We start from the raw sequence: 18,567 nt of genomic DNA, 5'->3' as shown, positions 1-18,567 counted from the left end.
TCAAACAAGGTGGAGAGAAGAGGCTTGTGGTCAAGCCTAAATCATAGGCAATCTTGTCACCATCGTAAACTGCAATGAACGACAAAAACCAAACAAGAAAGTTAAGCCAATCACACACACATGCCCACACCAAGCATAACATACTTACCACCAAATACCACAAACCAGCACAAAGTGACCGTTATTTCTGAACTGAAGCTACCAACAACACAAAGCTATTGTGCTTTTCCCTCTCTATCTCACCAACAAAGCCCCACAACACTCCTTCCGTTTCAGATCTGCCAGAGCACTAAGAGACCACGTAAGTGGCAGCAGTGTGCCATACAAGACTAAGGGCCTCATTACACGGAAGTCGGTAATCCAGGGTGCTATTAGCACCCTGGACCATGCCGGTAAATTACCGGCACCGCCTTGGTGGAAAGGGGAATTACCGCCCCATTCCAAGGTTGGCGGGGCGGTAATTCCCCCTTCCACCATTGCCCTTCCCCATTCCCATTTTTGCCCCATAGGGCATAATGGGAATGGGGAAGGAGCTAATTACGGCACCGCAATTTTGCGGTGCCGTAATTAGCACCAAGGTCCCTTAGCGGGTTGGTTTTTAACGCCTGCAAAAAGCAGGCGTTAAAGCACCAACCCGCTAAGGGACCTCGTAGTAAGGCGGTAATGGTTAACGGTCACCGTTACCATTAACGGTGGCCGTTAACCATTACCGCCTTCCGTGTAATGAGGCCCTAAATAACATAACACATCGGGAGTCATGAACACCAACGACAGAGTAACCGGTTTGGAGTGGCAGTGTTCCCCCAGGTGACTGAAAATCTTCCAAAGGCAGACATGCACCTGAACACACAGTTCCAAGACAAACTATCTGTGAGAGGAAAATAACTGTTTAAAATCCAACACGCTGTTGGCATCTCTAGGAAGTATAACCATTGCAATACCAAATGTATTTAATCAACAGTCATTCACAGATTGTGGATTCAAAAAGAATGTTGTGTGATGAAGTATTCCTGAGAATAGTCTTTTTATACCAAAGCGCTGCAGATAGAAAGCAAGGCAAACAGGAAGCCCAGTGCACAAAGTCTTTTGAAGAGGTACCTGAAGGAAGAGCAATGTAGACACAACCACAAGCTTGAGGCAAAGACAATCGCTGGTAACAGAGCAAGAGAGTGAAGCCATTCCCAGCACACTTATGAGGATGTGACAGAGAGAAAGTCCTTAACGAAGCACCAAAGAGATGGTGTAAAAATGCAGAGGCCGAGAGACATGGAAGGTACGAGTCCAGGCCAGAAAAACTACAGACCTTCAAAACGAGAGACAGCCAAATGGGGAATTGCATCATGGGAGTTATGGGCTGAACACGCTATAGAACTAAGGCAGAGGCACGGACCAAGTTAAGTAACCCAAAGAAGAATTGCACTACGGAACTTCGATTTCAAAAGTTCCAACGACATAACACAGGAGCACTTGCATATTTAAGTTAACCACAGACGCATCGCCTTTTTTCAGTTGTGCTTCAAACACTCCAAAGATTTTCGATAGACACACTGACCAAGTCAGGGGAACAAGAGAAGAGTGAAATTGGGGGAATATTGGTTCAAACTCTGCAAAGACTTACTGCAGTAACACGGACCAAGCCAGGTGAATAATAGAAACCCTGCCAATTGGGAGTTGAAATTTAAATGCTCTGAAAACCTAGCACAGCAGGGATGACTAAGACAAGGAGGACCCGAGTAACATTGCCTTTTGGGAGTTGTGGCTTGAACACTCCATAGATCTTCTACAGTAGTGTCAAAACAGTCAAGTGAACTGGAACAGCACAGTGCACAGGGAATTGTTGTTCTTTCATCTAATGCAGGAGCCCGGGTTTTGCGAGTTGTGGTCATGACATTTCAACAATCCAGTTCAGAGTGCTGATCTACCTGAGAGGAAAAAGGGAAGAAGTGCACAAAGAGTTGTGGGTCCGACAACACAAGACACAAATCGAATGGCAAAAATAGTTTAAAGTCCAAAGACACTTTTGCAGATTCATGGGTGACTTATCGCAAGGAGACAATGTAACATCTTTGCCACTTAGAAAAGCCTCGGGAGAGACATATATCGACAAACTCTGAAGAAAGGTGGGCATTTGGCATCGGCTGTAACACAATAAGTGTGTGTGTATGCTAAAAATAAAACAATTTCACATTATTTATAAATGTAAACCCATGTCATCACTTACAAAACATTACACTTTTACATTCTATTAATTGGTGAATATGAAAGCACAAAGCAACATTTAGAAGGTATTTGGGAAGGGTTTAGAACACTAAAGCATTAAATGGTTTGATACAAGTTTCATTCATCTTCGCAATGACGAAATAGCAATTAAAAAAGCATATTACCTTAGTAGCATTGTAACTGGGGACTACTGCATTGGTTCTGATGACAGCACAATAAGATATCTGCCCTACATAAGGGCACTGGCATTTCACTTAAGAGGAACAACCACATGTAACCTTCTCTGCAGCAGACCTCTGCTGTACCTTCGGAAAGAGGCAAAAGCTAGATAGAAAAGCAAGCAGTATTTACTGAGGGGGCAAAAAAGGTAATAGGTTGCACTCCAGATAGGCAATGCAGTGGTATTTAGCACATTCTGACAACACAAGAGTACTTTGACAGTACTCCTGCTAACTTATTCATGGATTCACAACATATTTGAACTACTTCTCATAATCAACATTCAGCTTCTTTCAAGGTATGGTATGGCATTTAGTTGAAACTGAGCCTGGATTAATTCATGGTATATAATATGGAAACGTTTTCCCTTTGCTCCCATTACAGATTTGCCACCCCTGTTAAAGCAGCAATTTGGGTGGATCTTTACCTCCTCCAACAACTCCAGCCATCACGTTGGAAACGTCCCCAGGACCACTCCCATGCAAGTATTCTTTTATTTGTGTTATTTGGTCACAAATACCCAAGCATTTCAAAATAGAATTGCCTATTTGTCTGTGCAAAGGACCAGTGATTGTTTGCAAGTTGTGGTCACCATCTCTATTTCAGCACATACTCCAAAGGGATAGCTATGGGACAACGCATTTGTATTGGAAGCAAGACAACACAGCGCGACACAGATTTGAATCCAAATCCTGCGCTTGGAAAACAATCTCTGGTAATAAGCGCCTTATAAAATAATAATTATACCCTTAAGGCACATATGTAAATGGCTGAGACAAGTTGATAAGGTGACATGGCCTCCTCCTAAAAAGGCTGGAGGGAGAGGAGCACCACTCAGCAGTGGCCCAACGCACATACATTGTCTTCTGAAGTCAGAGAGCCAGGCTGCCCACTGAGGTCATAACTCCTGCAGTGCGGGCAAATCTCACTAGGAATGGGGGGGCGCTGTTGAGCAGCCTGCAAAATGGCTGCCTAGCCTCAGAGCTCCGTGTGGAACCAACAAACATCCGACAACGGCGGAATCCTTCACGGTAGACCCCTGAAATTACCTGCTGATACGGCCCTGGGCACAGGGGATATTTGTCTCTGGCCTTGATGAAAATCAGAGCTCCTAGACCGAGATACAGCCACCTACGTCCTGGACGGCTGACACGTGTTGGGCCTGCCTGCTGCGGGGTGCGTGGGCCCGGCCCTGCTGGGGACTCCTGACGGTGTGGATGCCCCCCCCGCTGCAGGCGTGCCGCCTTCGTGGTGCCTTCCACTGCCGTTGCCTGTCAGGGCTGCGCCTGTGCCCGCGGGAGCTGCGTGGTGCGGCGCTCGGACTGGAGCTGGCCTGGGACGTGCGCCGGAGGCGCCCCTAGAGGGGCTGGCCGCAGTGGGCGGTCGGGCTCGGAGGCAGACTTTAGCTGACTGCCCACGCTCTCATGAATAGAAGCTGAGGGACTAATTCAAGTAAGCGGACGGGGGGGGAGTGACGCCGCTGCGGGGCACCGGAGCTGATTGCGGCTGACTGGCCCCCCCACTTGCTGCTCTCCATCCGGAGCTCGAGACCTGCAGGGGGCCCTGTGGTGGAAGCCGGGGGGCTCGCCTCCGATTGCCTGCTCCCCTGCTACCAGCGGGCTGCAACCTCTGCTCCTCCCTTCTCATCCAGCCCAGGGGCCCAATCGAAGAACTGGCCCGGACAGCGGGCGGGAGCTGCTGTGAGGACCTGCCCCTCTGAATCGCGGGTTCCTGGGCCTTGCTGGCTGGAGCTGGCCGCGCAGGGGCCCGTTGGGACTACTAACCATCGCCTGGGGCTGGCTGTGATCCGCGCCGGCTGCGGCCCTGCGGTGCCATGACTCTCCGAGCAGCCTGACGATACACAGTGCTGCTGACCACCCTGACCCTCTTTGAGCTGCAGCGATGCTGCGCACCCGTTGCTAGCGGCCCCCACCTGGGCCCCGCCTAAACATCTATGCCCAACCAGACATCTTCACGGTGGCCCTGCCATACTGCTAACTGAGCAGACACTACCACACTGTATTGGCCTCCCACGGGTGCTGCCCGGATCTGGCAAGCCTGAACATACCTGGCCTCCCCATGTCACTCGCTGGGGCACAGCTGGAGTCGCGGGGAACCCTCGAGGCCCAGTGCAGTGCGAGGCGCTTGCTGTACTTACCTGACACATTTGGGGATGCATAACGTCTCCACTGCTGAAGCTCACATCATACCATCTCTTCACCTGTCTTGACACTGGGCGACCTGAAGTATTGAGCACCTAGTGGGGGCACACGCTGTGCCTGGACAACCCAAGAGGCATACCACCCGATGCCACGATGTCCAACAGATCACGGAGAGCAAACAAATCCGGAGCTATGGACAAGTTTACTAAGGCGGTTCCCAGGCCGGAGCCGGGGGACCTCTCTACAGGCCAAGAAGATACAGATGTACCACCGGATCCCCCTCACCCCAACCTGACCGCAACGATGCAGTCAATAGCGAAAAACTTTGCGTCATTCCATGAAAAATTGGATGATATACACGCGGATGTGGCGTCACTAAGAACCAAACTCAACCAACACGGAGCCAGGATCACCGAAGCAGAAAACAGAATCGGTGCCAATGAGGACGGGATCCAGGTGCTGCAGAATACCATCACAGAGCTCACCCGCGACATGAAATTGGTCAAAGCCAAGTGCAATGACCTGGAGTCCAGATCACGCAGGAATAATATTCGCATCGTGGGTGTTCCCGAAGCTGCACTCAAGGGACGCATGGGGATTGCAACCAAAAAATTGCTGAGGGACCGCCTTGGCAATCCGGAGCTCTGCCCGTTCTTGGCTGTAGAGCACGCACACCGTGCACTGGCTCCCTGTCCCAAACCGGGTGACTTCCCCCAGGCCTATAATAGCAAAGATCCTGAGCTATAGAGACGGGGATCATATCCTCTGATTGGCACGTGAAAAAGGAGAGCTCAGACTAGAACAACAGATTATCAGGATCTTCCCGGATTTCTCTGTGGGGGTACAGGCAGAGCGATGGCAATTCAACGGAGTGAAAAAGATGTTAAGAGATAGGAATATCGAATAGGCTATGCTCTTCCCTGCTCACCTAAAATGTACCCATCGCAATAAACTATACTGCTTCACAGTCCCGGACGAAGCGGTGAAATACATAGAGGCGCACGTCCCGCTTAATGAACCAGTGGACGATCTGGCTGAAAATGACTGAGGCCCTCGCCAACTACCACACATGGTGAGTCCTCCCCAGGTGGAACCACAACCTCCTACTCACAGCCCACCCCCACCCATGCTTCACATCGGCATGGGCCAACCGCCCTCTGACGCTAGAACCTTCGCTTTGCTCAAGCTCACGTTGAATGCCACACCGTGCTCAATCAGAAGCTGGTGCACCCGCCGGGGTGGCGCCATATCCTGACCATCACGGGCGGGGGCCTTGGTGTCTATGTCGTATGCAATATGGTCTTATCGTCATGCACACTGGAATTAATGTTGTAACTCTTGGCACCATTTGCCATTGAAAGATATGCTTGTTTTGTTTTCTACACCGAATTACAAGTAATGTTGGACACTCAGCAGCGGCGACCCCCACTGCAGCTGCAATGTGTGCCTTGCTCAATCAGCTGAGAATTGACCCCGGTTAGGCCTATGGGCTGGTGGTGCCGAGTTGGGGTTGGCACGCTCGAGCCAGCCCTATGGGAGGGGAATACTACACTGCTAGTTGGGATAGGGCAGTGAGGGTGTGGGGGGGGGGCACATTTGGGGAATGTTATGAGAAAAATGGCTGGGAAGCAGTGGTGGAAGGCCGGGCGTGCCATACGCACGCTATGGATACGCACACAGTGCTTAGCGGTGATAGATCCTATTGCTGGGATGTTCCATGATCCCACGCCGTGAACACTAAACTAATGTTGTGGAATGTGCGGGGTCTGAGCAACTACACAAAAGCCAGAAGAATCACTGCATACGCCCAGAGACATGGTATCAAAATACTCGTTCTCCAGGAGACACACGCCCTAGGGCACCTTGCAGCCCGCCTTGCGCCAACATGGGGCCCTAATAGGTTCTACACAAACTACTCCACCTGGTCCAGAGGTGTGGCGACTCTTGTGCTAAATCAGTGGAATTCACACTGAAGACGAGTCATATTGACACGGAGGGCAGGTATATCATACTCCACTGTCTCTTAGCGAATGAGGAATGCTTGCTGGTAAACACATATGGCCCGAATGAGGATGCCCCTGAGTTCTATGACGAGGTAGCCTCCCTACTCCTGAGATACATTGGTGTCCATATTATCTGGGGCGGGGGACATGAACCTCATACAAGACAACGACCTTGACAGAACAGGGGCGGCCTACAGAGCTACGTCCCGCGCAGCCCGGCAATTGCACACTCACATGAGCTCTTTGACCATATTTGATGCCTGGAGGGCACTTCACCCGCACGCAAAAGAGTATACGTACTACTCGTCAGTACATGACTGCTCGTCTAGGAAGACCTCTTCCTATTATCGAGCGGTATCATGGGTAGGGTCACAGACATCCAGATGCTGGCGTCAACGCTCTCGGGCCATTCACAAGTGGTGTTGCAAATGAGGCTAGGGGTAGGCACAGCCACCCACACTGCCTGGAGCTTCAAATCAGAAGCACTGCGCGACAATGTTCAAAGCCGAGATACTATCTGACAAACACCTTCTTTGATTGCAACAAACACGACACGTCAGAGAGTACTCGCTGGGAGGCATTCAAGGTATACATCAGAGGCATGTGCATCTCCAGAGAGGCTGGGATAATTAAGCTCATAAAACGTGACCTGCAGCGTTCATAAAATAGGCTCAAGCAATTAGAAAGCGAATGCGCCACATCGTCTACCTCAGCAAGGCTGGCAATGATCAGAGTGGAGCTGGAGGTCTTCGTATCAAATAACTTGAGGGAAATACAGTACTACACACGCCCGCTAGCGGCACAAAAGTATGGGGAAGGGGGCAGACCAGGGAGAACGCTAGCCAGGCTGCTGCGCACTGACGGGGGTAGGTCCCGCTTGGATAGCTTTACAGATGCGAGAGGAACACAACACTGGTCAGACCAGAGAATCCTGGACAAGTTCTCCGAATTCTATGCCACCCTATACGCACCCCAACAGGAACACTCCACCCAGGACATAAATGGTGGACCAAATTTCCATGACACAAATATCCCAAACCACCAGGGAACAACTCGCCACCCCTCTTACCCTGGAAGAGGTAGTCAAAGCCATCTCAGACCTCCCGAAGGGCAAAGCCCCGGGACCGGACGGGCTCACCCCCGAGTTTTATCAAGAACATGTGGCCATTCTGGCACCAAAGCTACTCGAAGTCTGACATTGAATCACTCTCCCAATCCACCCTGCCCCAATCGCTACGTGAGGCACTCATAACTGTTCTTCCCAAACCAGGCAAACCCCCCGATGAGTGTGGTTCCTACAGACCCTTGTCGCTCATGAACAGACACCAAAATATTTGCTAAAGTGTTAGCGAGCAGATTCCTCCCAATCATGCCGTACCTTCTGCACGAAAACCAGAGCGGCTTTGTCCCGGTCGGTCAACTGCCCTCAACATCCGTCGGCTCTTCAACGTAATGTCCAGGATCGATCCAAAAGCGGACGCAGTCGCGGTTGCACTGGATGCCCAGAAGGCGTTCGACATGGTGTCCTGTAAATATATGTGGGCGGTCCTCGAGAAGATGGGGGTGGGCCCGAGTATGCTGTCCTACATTAAACTACTATATACAGACCCTGTTGTCAGAGTCCTAGTCAACTCCCTGACCTCCTCACCCTTCAAACTAGACAGGGGTACCCGACAGAGATGCCCCTTCTCCCCTATCCTATTTGCACTAGCCATAGAACCTATGGCCGACAGTGTCAGAGCCTGCCACACTCGTAAGGGTATACGCCTGCAGGGCACGCCAGAAGTAATATCGCTGTGTGCGGATGATGTATTGCTGTACATCAGAGACCTGTCTACGCACCTATACCCCATTATCCGTGACATAATGAAAATAGGTACATTCTCGGGTTTCACTATTAACTACACCAAGTAGGAAATGATCCCACTAACTGCAGCAACCCAGCAGCCAGCAAGTGAATTCCCCCTCCGCTGGTCCCCAGGCGGTATCAAATATGTAGGAGTCCAGGTGTCTGTCGAACTCCTCCCTTCTGAAGGACAACTATGCTGTCACAGCTCAGCTCATAGAATCCAAAATGACAAGATGGCGCAATTTCCCTCTTTCCCTAGCGGGCAAACTCTCGCTGATAAAAATGTTAGTGGTTCCTAAACTCCTTTACATCTTCGTTAATGTCCCGATCTGGCCGGGGAAGCACTATTTAGAAAAGCTCCACTACACATTTGCCCAGTTTCTCTGGCACTCGGTGAAGTCCGGAAGAAGTGGCAACACATGACCCTCCCCTACGAGAGAGTGGGCTTCACGGCCCCAGATCTCACACGATACTAGATTGCCGCACAAGGCCAGCACGCCACGCACTGGTATAAGTTCCCAACTGCACCTCCCCATGTGAAACTTGAAAGACTAGCAGCAGAGGAAACTAATGTCATGTCCCTTATACTCCACCGCACATATCGCACGGATGCCTCAGCTGACCCGGTGGCCACTACAATTATGGCATGGAATTGATAGTTGAGCTCCCAGCCTGAGCACCGGCCATACTACAAGTGGCTACCCATATGGCAATTCCTCGGTCTCGCCCCCACACATGACAAACTACTCACCCAACACTGGCAAGGACTAGGATACCAAGTACTGACAGACTTATACCCCGAGGGCAGGTTCATTACCCCCCCAGACATTGCGTCCGGGCCACTCTGGATCGGCGTTAGAGTTATTGCAATACTTCAGGCTCAGAGCTGCAGTCTGTGACATGTGGCCCTCTTACCCAGATGAGCCTCCAGACTCTCCCGAGATCCACTACATCGCCAACTCGCCAGATAGAAGGGGCATTGTATCTTCACTATGTAAAACACTGCTGAAAAAAAAACAGAATGCACCCCCGGGCCCGCGTGCGGAGTGGGCGGAGGAGCTGGGCCTGGAGATCACAGATGATATGTGGAGAGAAATGTGTTCACATACCCGCAAGGTCTCCCTCAACTTTAGATTCCGCTGCATACAGTACAAACTCCTCAATCGCCTATACTACACACGATACAAGGTGGCAAAATTTGCATGGAATAAGACACACAGCAGCCCTAGATGCAGATTTGAAAATGCTGACCACATGTACATGTTCTGGTCCTATGGGGCTCTGGGCACGTTCTGGGGGGCGGTGACTGAGGCTTTTTCGGAAATAGTTGAGACCCCAGTGGGTCTAGACCCGCTAGCTATTCCATTTGGGATGTGGGACGGAGACAAGATGAAAAAGATTTCTCAACTTTATCATGTGAGTGGCATGCTGGCCAAAAAATGCATACTACAATCCTGGAAGCAGCGTTCCCCCACCACCCCCGCCACGTTTGAAATGTGGTTACGATCACTCACATGGACACAAACAAGCGAGGAGGAATATCTCAACTCCCTCCCGGCGCATTCCCGCCCAAAAAATGTGTGGACGCACTTCTGCAGCTATCTTAACAACAAGGAGGTTGCCGGGCCTGACTCTCCTCCTTCGCTGAGCATACAGGACTAGTAATGACTCTGAACTCTGGGTATGATAATGGGCGGACATTTCACCCCACTGCACATTCTGCGCATAAGAGAAAATAATGTGATTGTAACTGCTTATGTACTGTGTTGTGTATCTGCTATTGCTTCTTGCCAATAAAGAAAAGGTTAAAAAAAACAAATCTCACTAGGAATAATTGGTGGTGCAATAAGCTCACCATAAGCATGCTCATTATTGCTCCAAAAAGCAATATATTTAAACCAGTTCCACGGATTTGAGGGTGTGCCCTGTTGCCAGATAATTGATATGTGCAACTTATGTGAAGATGTAGCCCACCATCCTCAACTGTACCCTGCTCCCAAATGTCACTTCATAGATAGGGCACCTTGGGGCACATCCTGTTCAAGCTAGCAGGAGTGTCATAACACTTGTACAGGAAATTAAACGCAAACATTTAAGTCTAAAATCTATAATTAATGGAAAATGCTCTGGCCTGCCAGCCGGCATACACTAAATCAATCTCAAGGGCAATGCCAAGGCACCCCTGTCAATGTTCTTTAGAGAAATTAGCATGCAATTGTGTATAGGGTGCATGGAGCACAGATATTAACTTGTTAACCTCTGTGCACCAATCATCAGGTTGAGAAGCTGGAAGGGGTTTGGTTGACTGGAGAAACCAGGTAGGAGAGCAGAAACACTCTTGTAAATACGGAAAAACGCCTGAGAGTGTGCCTCCTCTAGCTTGAAATAAAGATCCAGTGATAATGATAATGTTGGCAAACCACCCCTAAAGTAGCCTATGAATATGGAGCCAACAAGCCTTCCTGTTTGGCCAGGCTTCTCCAAGAACAACACGGACACTGTACCACATTTACTCACTTTGGATACCGATAAAGGATATAGGGCAGGAACCCTCTTTTGTTGACGGGGGCCTGACTCTAGAGGGAAAGTACGAAAATGAACAAAAGAATAGAGTAGAGGCTACCCCTCCCTTCAACGCACTGGAGGTGCTGCAAGATCTACAGGAGGCTAGAAACTACTTAGACTAGCCATGTTAGAGCACACTAACAAATTAAAAGGATGCAGATAGACATTTTATTTTAGACTAAAGAACATAGTAAAATCACAAAGGGGCAAATGTAGACCTTTGTCTTTCAAAATACAGATATGGAGATTCCAAGATGGCCGCCGACACTAGGTAGACGTGTGTTGCGGCGCTCCAGTAACCCTCGAGCCTGGGAGGCGCTCCACTACCCCTCTTTCAGGCATTGAGGGTTAGGAGACCGAGTTTTGTTCGTCCCCATCTGTCTATCGAGCAGTTTTGAGCCGGCGGGAAGCAAACGGACCGCAACCCGTGGTCTTGAGAGAAGCTTTGCCCCGGGAGGCCGCAGAACAAGTCCAGGGAGCGGTCAAGTCGGAGGTCGCAGCCACAGCGTGGGCTGCAGGGAAGCGGCTGCCCCTGGCGTAGTGGAGCTGCGGTCCGGCACGGCGCTGGGAGCCTTGGAGCGATCTGAAGTAGCTCATTGGTCCCCGGAATACTGGCGGCTCGAGAAGGCACGTGAGCGCGGGGCTCAGGGCACATCCCCCACCGGAGTGTGCATGGCTTGGGAATGCGCTGGAGCGCGAAATAGACCACCATGATCCCCGGGTGTCTCAGAGCGCGGCAAGCCAGGAGGGCACCCAACTAACAGGGCCTCCGGTGCCTCCCCCCGGGTGGGGCAGGTGAGCTCCAGAACTTCTCGAGCAACGCTGCGCCGGAGGTGCAGGGGAGCGTACAGGAGAGAGAGCCGGAGGGGAGGAGGGGTCTGGGGCGAGGAACCCGCTCCCCGGGGACTGCCTGCAAGGCGGAGAGGACGTTCCAAGTGGAAGCAAAGCCCAAACACTTCAACTAACGGAGGGGCAAACTCTGGTCATCACTTTAGCGGAACCTGTCCCACTATTAGGAGCTCCACGGTAAGGAGATCCTGGGAGAATTTGGCAGCACTACTGGAGGCTGAAGTCCCATTCCTGGGGACCTGCCCCCGTGTTTGGAGGGTCATAGCTCAGAGAACAATTCTACTTTGAGAAGCCATGGGAAGCAAAACTGAGCAGCGGCACCGGATTGAAACGCAGACCCCCGTCCCCACCTCTGCACATGAGACAAGGTGCACCAATCCCCCCCCCCCCCACGGGCAATGAGAGACGAGATTTGAGGACCGGACAAGTGGGAATTGCGGCTTGAGGAGTGTGGTGGCTGTATTTCGGCTCTGCGGCAAGGCAACGGTAGCATGGCGGCTAGAAATAAAAGCAGAGCTATCAAGAGTGGGACACCGGAGGTAGAAACATCAGGCCCCCTCATATCCATGTGGGCTACCAAGGACGCACAGGATGGGAGGAGCACCCAACAGGGTGAGACCTCTGAATGGACCCAGCCAGACAGGTCGCAGCAAGTCTCCCACCTATCCCGACAGGATCTACATGGGGAAATGCTCTCCCTGCAGAACTCGCTGGCAAAGACGTTATTTGGGCGGGTATGACAGCCAGGGTATGTAGACGGTTACTCACAGCCCCAAGGAAAGAGGGTGGTCTGGCCCTACCTGATTTTAGGCAATATTATGAGGTTACACAGCCGAGAGTCATTAGGGAGTGGCTTCAACAAGGAGGAGAGAAACACTGGGTGAAAATGGATAGGGCGGTAGCTAAGCACAATCTGGATGTGGCATTACGGCTCCCAAAACGCCTCCGACCTAAACATATGTATATGAGTTCCATTACTAAACTAATGGCGGATAACTGGGACAGGCTAGCCAGACAAAGAGGTATCACTTCCTTTCCGTCCCCGTTTACACCAATAATCGAAAAGAACAAGTTACTTCTTACCTTGTAACGTTCTTTCGATGGGATGTTGCTCCGACGTATTCCTCATCTTAGATATCTCTTTCCAGCTTTGCTGGCCTCGGAGAAAAATTTCTCTAGAGGGCGCTGCGTGTCGACGTCCGCCGAGTCGATGTCCCTCGACAGCCGCCGTATCGACGTCATCCTGCTTATAAAGACCGCGCGCAGAGTCCGTTGCTCAGTTCCGTTTTGTAGCCCACAATAATTCTTTCTGGACTAGACTTATCACCCTGAAGGAGCGTAAGCTGCAACAACAAGGGAAGTAGTACTGCGGGGATGGATGGGAGGGTCGATAAGGAATACGTCGGAGGAACATCCTATCGAAAGAACGTTACAAGGTAAGAAGTAACTTGTTCTTCAAAGGGATTGTGTCCTCCGACGTATTCCCTTATCTTAGATAGGCTCCCATAACAGTATTCTGTTATTGGAGGTGGGAGTGCGGACTTCATGCTTCCTCTTATTGATGAATAGAGTGCAATACTGCCCTTCCAAACCTAGTCTCTTGACTGGAGGAGGAATCCAAGTTGTAAAACCGTGTAAAGGTATGGACGGACGACCATGTGGCAGCCGCACATATGTCTCTAACCGGCACTCCTCTTTTGGGGGCCGATGAAGCTGCGATACCTCTGGTCGAATGAGCCCTAAGATTTTGAGGGGGCTCTTTTCCTGCCAGTTTATAACATTCCAAAATGGCTAAAATGATCCATCTGGAAATGGTCTGCTTAGTTATTGGTAACCCCAGCTTGTGACCTGCGTGGCCTATAAACAGCTGGTCTGCTTGTCTTATCCTAGCCAGTCTACTGATGTAAAAACTTAAAGCCCTTCTTGGGTCCAGCCTGTGTAACCTCTCTTCCTCTTTCCCCGGACGAGGAGGAGGATAGAAAGATGGAAGGGTAATCTTCTGAGGGATATGAAATTCAGAAACCACCTTTGGGAGGAAATTAGGCTTCACTTGCAGAACAACTTTGTCTTTGTGAAAGATTGTATGAGGGGGTTTACAAGAAAGAGCTTGTAACTCACTCACCCTTCTAGCAGATGTAAGTGCTATTAATAAAACAGTCTTAAGGGTAAGAAATCTTAACGAACAAGAGTGGAGTGGTTCGAAAGGTGTGCCCATCAGGAAAGTTAGGACTAAGTTTAAATCCCATAGGGGAACCTGGAATGGTCTTGGGGGATAAACGTTAGTTAACCCCTTTAGAAACTGTATTACCAAGGGTAACTTGAAATAGGATGGTTCTTCCGCAGTGCGCTTAAAGATGGATAGCGCTGCGAGATAGCCCTTGATGGTGCCAACTTGAAGGCCTGAATTCGCTAAATAGAGTAGGAAGGACAAAACCATTGGTGTACCACATGAAAAGGGGTCGATATTCTTTTCTCTACACCAGCTGCAAAATCTGTTCCAACGGCAGCGGTATAAAGATTTTGTTGCTGGCCTTCTTGCCGAAAGCAACACCTCCATAACATCATCAGGGAAGTCCCAATCCTTGTACCTCAGCCTTTCAGAAGCCAAGCGTGAAGGTTGAGGGTTTTGATGTCTGGATGGAGAACCTGACCTCCCTTCTGTTAGAGCAGATTCTCTCTGAGTGGAAGTCGAATTGGAGGGCAGATGGACAAGTCTAGAAGGTCCGGGTACCACGTTCTCCTGGCCCAATCCGGGGCAATTAGGATCATGGTTTTCCGGAATCTTCTCAACCTCCTGATCATTTGAGGAATGACAGGGACCGGTGGAAACTCGTACAGAAGCGGAAACTCCCAGTCCACTATGAACGCATCTCCCAGAGCTCCTTTCGGGGGAAATTCCCTTGAACAGAACAGATAGCACTTCCTGTTGACACTGGTGGTGAACAGATTCACCTGAGGGGTTCCCCAAAGGACAAAGATCTCTTGAAGGACTTCCTGAGCTAGTTCCCACTCGTGGGAGACTGTGCTCTGCCTGCTCAGAGCGTCCGCTGTCAAGTTCTTCTCTCCGGCTAGGTGAACTGCCGATAGAGAGATTCCTTCTTGGATTGCCAAAACCAGAGCTGCATCGCCTCTCTGCACAAAGGTAGTGATCCTACGCCTCCTCTTTTGTTGAGGTAATGCATGGCCACTGTGTTGTCCGTTATTATCAGGACATTCTTTCCTTGCACAGATGGCAGAAAAGCCTTCAGCGCAAGTCTGATGGCCCTCAGCTCTAACAGGTTGATATGTAGTCTGGACTCCGATGGAGACCAACGACCGCTGATGGTCAAGTCGTTGGCGTGGGCTCCCCACCCTGTGAGTGAGGCATCCGTCACTACTGTTATCTCCGGTCAGGGTTGCCAAAACTGTTCTCCTTTCAGAATGTTCTCCTGACAGGCCCACCACTGAAGGTCTCGAGCCACCCTGCCGGGAACCTGAAGAAGATCTGTCATTCTTCCTGAGAATTGTGACCACTGAGTTCTCAGTGCCCACTGGACGGATCTCATTCTCAGACGAGCCTCTGGCACTAGGAAAATGCAGGATGCCATGAGGCCTAGCAACCTCAAAAAGTCAAAGGCTGGGAGACGTTGGGCATTTTGAAACTTGGTAACCATCTGTAGAATATCTTGAGCCCTCACCTCTGGTGGCGAGGCTTTTCCCAGGGAAGTGTCCAGGGTCGCTCCGATGAACTGGAGTCTCTGCGATGGTATCATTTGTGACTTCTTTAAATTGAGGGAGAAGCCCAGTCTGTGCAGGGAGTGGCAAACGTGATTTAGCTGGATCTGAGCTTGTTCCGAAGATACAGCCCTGATCAACCAATCGTCCAGGTAGGGGTAGACGTGAATCCCTTCCCTCCTTAGACTTGCAGCCACTACCGACATTAACTTGGTGAAGACCCTCGGGGCGGAGGTCAGCCCAAATGGCAGCACTCGAAACTGATAATGAGAGTTGCCAATTGCGAACCTCAGGTATTTCCTGTGTTTGAGATGGATTGGCACATGGAAATAAGTGTCCTGAAGGTCCAGAGATACCAACCAGTCCTGGAACTGAAGGGCCTGGAGGATCTGAGAAAGAGTTACCATCTTGAATTTGTCTTTCCTGAGGAATTTGTTCAATTCTCGCAAGTCCAAGATGGGGCTCAGTCCTCAGTCTTTCTTTGGAATGAGAAAGTAAGGGGAGTACCAGCCCCTGTTCCTCTCCGCTACAGGTACCGGTTCTATGGCACCTTTCTCTAGCAGGTCTAAAATTTCCTGCAAGAGGAGCGGATCTGGAGCTTTTTGAGAGCTGATCCCCGGTGGATGACTCTGAGGTATGCGTAGGAGAGGCAGGCAGTAACCTTGTGCAACTGTCTCCAATGCCCAAGCATCTGACGTGATAGCCTGCCATTCCGCCAGATGTTGAGTTAACCTGCCTCCTACAGGTGTCTTGTGAGGGAAGTCCTCAGAGTGGTTTTGGGGCGGCTGATGCAGATGCCGATGGTAAAGAGACACCTGCTGTTGCTGCGGCTTTTGAATATCTACCCCGTCCACCTCGGGTAGTTCTTCTTTGCCCCCTTTGAGCCGGTCATCCTCTACCTCTTCCGAATGCGGAGTAGAAGCGAAAGGACTTGCCTCTCGCAGAGGATCCTGTGGGATGAAAAGGTGTCTGACGGATTGCAGCGCCTAGGGATTTTGCTGCTGCCTTTGATGTTTGCAGTTTTTCGAAACTGTCATCTGCCTTTTTCCCAAACAAAGAAGAGCCATCGAATGGCATGTTCAAGAGCCTGGCTTGCACATCTGGGGCAAAACCAGACTTTCTCAACCAAGCGAATCTCCTGGTTGATGTACTTGCCGCCATTGCTCTGCTGATCCTGTCAGCCGAATCAATGCCCGTCTGGAGGGATTCACACATAGCGTCTTTACCGTCCTGTGCGATATTTAGGAACGCCTCCCTTTCTTCTCCCTCTGGGATGCAGTCAGCCGCTGTAGAAGCACACTCCCAAAGTGTATGGCTGAATCTAGCAAGGGTGCAAGTAGCATTAATAGATTTTAACGCCATGCTACATGCCGGAAAAACTTTCTTAGCCATAGCATCATATTTTTTGTCGTCCCTGTCCTGTGGGACGGTAGGGTAAGCAGTCTTGATGTCAGTAGAAGATGCTGCCTGTACCACCAGACTTTCTGGGGATGGGTGTTTGGACAAAATCTCCGGGTCTGCAGAAGATACCCTGTATTTAGTAGACAGTTTTTTTATTTACTGCCGGGACGACATCTGGGGTTTCCCAGTTCGTCATGATTTTCCTTTGAAGAGCCTTATGAAAAGGTACTACTGGATCCTCCTGTGCACCTTTATCAAGAATATCCGTGAGGTCATATTGTTGGAAAGCCTGTGAAGGTGTTGTCCACCCCATAAATTCTGTGATCCTGGCCATTAAGGCTCTATAGGGGGTTTCAGCATGCTCCCCCGGGTCTGTCCTAGCGAACTCCACCTCAGGGGAAGTGTCTAAACCACTTGCCTCATGTAAGGAATCATGGAGTTCCTTTAATCTGCGTTCCTCTGAGGATAACTCTTCTTGAACTGGGGTTGCAGATCCCTGCAACTCAAATGTCTCTTCTTGGTCAGATAGTTCTCCCTCTTCCATAATTGAGGACATTGTTCTCAATTGGTCTGAACTCACAAAGGGTGTGAAACCCATCTCCAAGGCAGAGGGTGCCAAACTTGTTGTAATCGGCCTCGAAAACGTCAATGTCGTCGACGCCGAAGGCTTCGAACGTGGCGTTGAAAACAAAGGCGGAGGCCTTGAGGTCCTCGATAGAATTGGGATTCTACTTGAGGATGTCGACAATCTTGACGACATCGTCATCAAAGACCTGGGGATAGCCACTGGGTGCGCCGCAACCGTGACTTTCCTTGGCGTTGACGCCGGTGTCGAAGATGGCGTCAAGTCGACGGACCCGTGTGTCGAAGGTCCCTTCGACAACGGCGTCGAAGACACCGACCTCGGCGTCGACGGAACCTTCGTCGACGGCACCTTCGAAGAAGGATTTGAGGTCTTAGCTTTACTCGAGGGTTCGTGACGCGCTCGAGAAGCTTCCTTCGCCGGGTACTGCGACTCGCTGCGTTTTGGACCTTCGGGTCTTTCGACCAGAGCATCGCTCTCTGCAGTCTTCGAGGGGGTCGAGGCCGCTTTCTCGAAGACGCTCATCATATTTTTGAGGAATTCCTCCCATTCAGCCCCGGAACTATGTTTCGTGGGGCAAGGGATTCTCTTTGGTGAAACAGAGGAAGAGGAGGACGAAGAAGGGGATCTTCGACGTCTCCTCTTCGAGTGCTTCGATCTCGAGGAGTGATGGGACCCGCTTCGAGACCTGGAGTGTGAATGGTGACGAGGAGACGAATGTCTCGACTTCGTCGAGGAAGAAGAAGCTTTAGAAGTCTTACCTTTTTCCAGCTTCCCCCTACGCTCCTTCAGGGCCTTAGCTGTCATGGACATACAGTCCTCGCACTCCGAACAATGGTGTTCAGATCCCAAACACCACAGACAAACTCTGCGAGGGTCAGTCAGCGACATCTTTTTCCCACAGTCTCGGCATTTTTTAAAGCCGGACCGAGGGGTCGTCGATTCCGACGAGGAAGCCATCGAGTATGGATCGAATATCTCGAGGAAATTGGATTAATTCTC

At 50.6% G+C, this 18,567-nt stretch overlaps 1 protein-coding gene across 11 annotated transcripts in view; it reads right to left on the bottom strand.

Moving 5' to 3' along the window:
- RCBTB2 (RCC1 and BTB domain containing protein 2) overlaps positions 1 to 18,567 on the bottom strand; it is a 1,530,600-nt gene that overhangs the window by 1,373,280 nt on the left and 138,753 nt on the right. For 2 of the 11 annotated variants that reach the window (XM_069639842.1, XM_069639840.1), the window contains exon 2: positions 2,385 to 2,544. The exons of the other annotated variants lie outside the window; for them this stretch is intronic. The gene's annotated coding sequence lies outside the window, so the exon portion shown is untranslated. The remainder of the gene's footprint in view (positions 1 to 2,384; positions 2,545 to 18,567) is intronic. 11 annotated transcript variants of the gene reach the window in all.

Source organism: Ambystoma mexicanum, chromosome 7q (assembly GCF_040938575.1).
Source record: "Ambystoma mexicanum isolate Mex_15411 chromosome 7q, UKY_AmexF1_1, whole genome shotgun sequence".
Taxonomy (NCBI): Eukaryota; Metazoa; Chordata; class Amphibia; order Caudata; family Ambystomatidae; genus Ambystoma; species Ambystoma mexicanum.
The sequence above is the reverse complement of the archived record's forward strand: the minus strand, read 5'-3'. Positions and strand labels throughout refer to the sequence as shown.